General features: G+C 37.6%; 1 long non-coding RNA gene across 2 annotated transcripts in view; it reads right to left on the bottom strand.

Moving 5' to 3' along the window:
• Positions 1-2,141: 2,141 nt before the first annotated feature.
• The window catches only part of LOC112143050, a 5,172-nt gene continuing 1,272 nt past the window's right edge, over positions 2,142-6,041 (bottom strand). The window contains exons 2-6 of one of the 2 annotated variants that reach the window (XR_002918681.2): positions 5,293-5,404; positions 4,962-5,172; positions 4,604-4,883; positions 4,380-4,515; positions 2,142-2,377 (exon numbers count right to left, since the gene is read on the bottom strand). This is a non-coding gene — a long non-coding RNA (uncharacterized LOC112143050). Of the gene's footprint in view, positions 2,378-3,494; positions 4,244-4,379; positions 4,516-4,603; positions 4,884-4,961; positions 5,173-5,292; positions 5,405-6,041 lie in introns of those variants that run through there. The other variant, XR_002918682.2, reaches the window with a different exon arrangement.

Here is a 6,041-nt window from a genome sequence, read left to right on the forward strand (position 1 = left end):
TTTAGTTTTTAATGTTCAGCGCTTTGTTTCAATTTTAAAATTGTGTTAAAGCGCTTTATAAATAAAGATGATGATGATGATGATGATACAGTATAAGAAAAAAAACTTCATAAAGCTGCTTTATTAATTATATTTTTCGTTTTTCATGCACTACAAAGTCACAAATTTAAATGAAAAAAATACCTGAATACAAGGCTTTTTACTGCGATTATAAGGTTTAAAAAAATAGAAAAATTGATTACAAGTCACGATTATTTGTACAAAAACTTAATCGCATGACAACACCAATCATAAAAACTTGTTCTATTTGACTACATATTCCTGCAAAGTAGGTGGGCATTGTATTTTAGTTTGGCAGTTTTTTCTGGACATCTCTGTAAATGTGCCAGCAATTTCCCATTCAGTAAAAATCTAAATCAGAATTTTTTAATTGAGAGTTTGAAGCTTTTTATTACAAAATTCATAATTAACAAAAAAATTCACAGGACACTTTTAATTTTAAAATGACAGTATAAAAAGAGGTTTAGAATGTTAGTATGTTCATTTTAATCAAATGCATTTATTTTTTTTAATTTAATGTAGCATAAGTGGTTTAGGTCAATGTTTCCTGTGACCATGGATGTAAAAGTGACAGAATCCATTCAGTAGGAAAAAAAAAACAGCACCAGAGAAACAAAAGGCAGAAATCTGGTTTTGCTGCACCTCCTCAGGCTGGTTTGACAATTCCAAGTTCTTGGATTCATGGACTTTGACTTTCGCAAAGGCAAAAGAGAAACCCATCATCAATCAAGTCCAAACTTTCTCATAAAGCAGTTGACAGGTTGGTTTTCTATTTTTGAAAAATCATTGACATTTTCAGGATTTCCAGTGGAAGGTTCAGATGTCACTCTGCTGACATATCATCATGCTGAACTTTTCTGCTCTGAGGAGAAGCTGCTTTCCAACAACACAGTGTTGCGGAATAGGACTCTTAGTAAAGTTTCCTCAAACCAATTAATCAATTTGTGAGGTATACGTGTGGTGTTTGAGGATGTGAATGCTATCTCCATTTGCTGGTCTTCTACTCTACATCATTTATGACTTCACGGATTTACCAGTTTTCTCTAAGTGTCATTGCTCAATGCAGACTTGAGGTCAATACCACAGGTCCAGTGACCCATGAGCATTTATGCTACTCAATTCAGAAATCAACATTGACTTCAGTCTTCCAAAAAGACAAATATAAAAATGAATAGGCTAAAGAACTTATTTCTGCACATTGTTTGTGTGTATTCTTGCTACACATAAGTAGCCTTTAGGAAAAATTGATTTAAGCTGGTTTGACACAGAAGTAGTACATAAGAATGCACCTCAATAGTGAACTATATATATAAGTACATATAACATAATTAAGAAAATAGTTGTTCTTTGGCTGCTATGTGGGTAAGTAAGGGCAGCTATTTACAGCCTGACATAATCTGCCTCTATAAACAGACCTATTAGAATTTCATCTATTGATTGAAAATGAGGCATCAGTTTATTATAGTCAACAGAATAGTAATACTTATTTTGTTGGGAGGAGATAATGTATCTGCACTAAGAGGGGAAATAAAGCATTTGCAGCATAAAACAATCCTCTATTTGTGTGATCACTAATGTATTAATTCTTATTGTGTATCTTTTAAAGTAAGAGGAACAACAGAATCATGACTTTGGTCTAAAAACATCTGATAAAAGGCTAAAGTGAGATGGATTCATTTACTGTATGTCTTGTTTTGTAAAGATTCACTCAGATGTAAATGGGCTTTTAAAAATGAACCTTTCTGAGGATTTATTTATTCAAACTGCTGTAAATCAGGAGCAGATGAAAAAATGCAGCTTGAAAAAGAGCTCATTTGTGATGTCGATAATAAAATAGGTGGGCCACAACCTCCCTGCTCCACAACAGGGGGGGGGGGGTCCCACCCAAATCTCAGTGGTGAAATACTATGGAATTCTATCCGCTCTGCAGAAACTATGTCCTAAAAAAATGACACAGGCAAAAAACCTTATTATCATAATTAAAAGTCCACTGGGAACACTTTAACAATAGAGTAAAATATGACTGGAGTGGTACTTTAAGGGCTTAGCTTATGTACCTTTGTATAAGAGTGTTTGCTAAATAAACATATGCAAGCTTCTTATTTTGAAATGTATATATCTAACATACAGTCACAAAATTTTGAAACAAGACAACTTGATGTCAAAACATTGTTTTACAAATGTTGATTTTAGTCAGGTGTGGAAAGCCTTCCTGGAGGTCAAAGCAGCGGTCCAAGGACAGTGACTAACACTCGAGTTTTGAGTTCCAGAATGACAAAAGCGGTCAGTTTTCTGGTTTTTCACAGAAAACCACCTTCTGAAAAATGAAAAAGAAAGATATGCAAGTTTTTGGCACTTTCTTTAAACAGCAAACAGAGTCAGACTATGGTCAAAATTTACAGCTAATCAGAAAAGCACTTACCTTACAATACCCAGAATTCAATCTAGATGCTACTTGGCACTTTCTATTTTAACCAGTGATTTTAGCTGTCATGAGGTGGCATGCTTAGGTGATATAGCTTGTTTCCTGTTATGAGAAGGTTTCACTAGACTCTGAGGTCAAGTGAAAACCATCAACAGGAAGTCAATAGGAAGTGTGTTGTCTTCTGGATGCTGCGTGCTGATCTGTTTCAATATAGTCCAGATCGAAGCTTTGATACCTTTAGTGCCTTGTTTTCACTGAGCGGTACAGACCAGACCAGTCCCCTCTTGATTGGTTCAGAATGGTCCTGGAGATTCAAGTGAGCGTTTCCATTGAGTGTTGGACCATCAAAGCACATGCGGGTTTAGACTAGATTAGATTAGATTCAACTTTATTGTCATTACACATGTACGAGTACAAGGCAACGAAATGCAGTTTGGCATCCAACCAGAAGTGCAATAGGCAGTAAGAGCAAGGGGTATAAATATTATTATAAATAAGTATGGTACAGGTTATTATACAGTATATGGGAAGTATTTACAGATCACTAAAAAAACAACTGAGCAAGATATACATAATGACTGAGGTACTTTGAACATATTATACAGATGAATGATTCGTTAAAAAAAAGGGGGAGAAGACTATAAACAGAGACTAGCGAATATACTTTACAAAAGAGAGATATATGATGTTAAATAAATAAGGCTATACAAAACGGATGACAATGTCAATTTACAGTGCAAAAAAACAAAATAGTATTGTTTGGAAGTTAAACTGTGCAAGCAGTATGTAGCATGTGCAACGTAGATCAATGGTTTAGACCAGGGGTATTCAAATCCAGGCCTCGAGGGCCGGTGTCCTACATGTTTTCCAACCAACCTTCCATTGAAGCTCCTTATTGGCTAAACATACCTGATCCTGGAAATTAGCAGCCAATAAGGAGCTTCAATGGAAGGTTGGTTGGAAAACATGTAGGACACCGGCCCTCGAGGCCTGGATTTGAATACCCCTGGTTTATACTGATGACGTAGCTGTGCTTCAAAACGGTTCAACTACAGTGAAAGAGAATCTGCATCAGCTGACTGAGAAACGGACGGAAAATTAAAAAGATAACCACAGAGGATAATTATAATCCAGAGCAGGCGTTCATTATTGATGAAGCGGGGCTCTACGCAGCAGAGCAGTCTATTGTTCTGAATTGACTTATGTTGAGCAATACGCCAACGTTCTTCAATAAATGTTTTACAAAGCACGATCCGACATGTTTTTCATGGGTATGGATCGTAACGGACATTCTTCGGTCGCGGGGGTCGGGTGAGATGGAAACGGGGGTTGGGGGTGTCTCCGCATTTGTGGATTGGTCGTGTCTCCAGTCCCCAATTCTCGCGAATAAGAGGGAATACAGTCTGTAATTAATTTATAATTATTCTTTGCAATAAGATTGTGGGGGCGAAGAAGAATCCAGACGAAAAGAGGACAAAACTTTCAGTTTGAATCTTGAGTCGGGAAAAGTGATGATTGGATGTTTGGTGTTGTCGTAAAACCTTTCCGCCAATCAATGGGTTACATTGTGTCACGACGGTAGCTCCGCCCTAACGGGTCCATTCCATTTTTTTGTGGACCTTTAACCAACGGGGGACCAGAAATGGTACCAGTCGGTCCTGCTTAATGGGTCCACTTTGAAATAGAAACGCTCAAAATACCTGTCCAGCTCGGTCCGGTCCGGTCTAGACTGCTTAGTGGAAACGATGCAAGAGTGTCCTGAATGTAAGGAATGCACTTAATAGCAAACGTATCTGATGCCATGACACAAATATTTTGTAACACAAAGCAGATTGTTTTTTCATTTTTTAACCTAACGGATCAGATTTCATGTCACCTGCCACAGGCACCTTACCTCAAAGCTGAACTTGGTGGAGAAGGTTTTTTAGATCAGTTTTCCACTTGTGGTAGATGGAAGGTTCCAGGAACTGACAAGCATACCTCTCAAATGTGCTGCACCCATGCACCAGAAGATGCATGGTTTTGCAAACCTGAAAAGGAGTAGCTTAGCTCAGTTTTTTAACTACATCCATACACGCTGGATGCACAGAGAAAAATGAAAATTATTCAGCCGTGTACCTTCTTTATTTTTCTTCAAAACATCCTCCAGTGAAATAAACAGCGGCTGAAAACCTAAAGGTCTCCATCCGGAGTGTCTTCCCGAACTGGCTGGTTTTGCCACCGTCTTTGGAAGTTGCAAACCGGACAGGTCTGAGTGAATGAGATGAACGTCCCATGCCGTTGATGCTGCACTTCACACTTATGTTTGCAAAGTAAGCAGGTTTCAAACAGCTCTCTCAGGCAGCTCTCAAAGACTATGTATTTTGTCTCGGTGTGGTCACACGGGTCCTCCACGTCACTGCAATACAAACAAAGAGGAGAATAAACAGATTTTTAGAGCAGAGGAAAGAGAAATTGAAAAAAACATAGAATTCACCTCATTTGTGTTGGCTCTTTGACTGAAGCCCCTGTGACTGAGGCTCCAGGCTCTTGACCACTTTCTGTGTTAGAAAAGTCCTCCTCCATTTCTATGCGTTTCCGCTTTGCTGACCTAAGATTCATGCCATATTCTGACGTTGCTGACTGTGACAACGTCCTGCTTCTCACGTAACTCTGCGTTCTAAAGTCATCAGGCCCGATTTGTGTGCCTAATGAGAGAAAAACATCTTGGTTTTTTTATGCTGTTTTCCTATCCAGCAAACATATTTGAGAGTGTGTAAAACACACTCTTCCAAATCAAATAATGAAGAAACAAATCACATACATACTTTTGCTCCTTACACGTGGCCCCAGAGTGCCCAGAGAGAGCTGTGTGGCAGTTGACTCTGTCCGAAATCTGAAGTCAGTTTGGCATCCAAACTCCTTGGTCCTGACACATGCCTGCCAAGGAACAAGTTTTCATGAAGAAACACAGTTTTCTGAGGAAGTTTTTCTTTTGAGTGTTTTTGTGGAGGAAGTTGGATCACTTTACACAAAATGAGACTAACTGCAAACGATTGCGCATTACCCAAAAGTAATCCAGCACATAAGTAAAATGATGGATGTTTCATAGGAACTAATAACTGAATCCCATCATGGCTTTAGGGCTGCCACGATTAGTCGACTAATCAACTATTAAAATAGTCGACAACTAAATAAATAGTCGATTAGTCGTTACTTTATATTATATGGAGTCAGAGTCAGTGTAGTAAAGTTGAAAGTTTTAATGACATTATTCTATCTATTTTGGCTAATTTAGTATTTTTCAGTTTTTAGGCTAATTTGGAGTTTAGCTAATATTTCAGCTACATGCTAGCTATTTTGGCTAATTTAGTATTTTTTCATTTTTTTTAGGCTAATTTGGAGTTTAGCTAATATTTCCACTGCATGCTAGCCTATTTGGCTATTTATTTATTTTTTAAGGCTATTTTGAAGTTTATCAAATGTCTGAGCTGTATGCTAGCTGTTTTGGTCAACTTATGCTGTTTTTTTTTTTTAGTTTTTTAGGCTACTTTGGCATGTAACTAATATTTTAGCT

The sequence above is a fragment of the Oryzias melastigma genome, linkage group LG14 (assembly GCF_002922805.2).
Source record: "Oryzias melastigma strain HK-1 linkage group LG14, ASM292280v2, whole genome shotgun sequence".
NCBI lineage: Eukaryota > Metazoa > Chordata > Actinopteri > Beloniformes > Adrianichthyidae > Oryzias > Oryzias melastigma.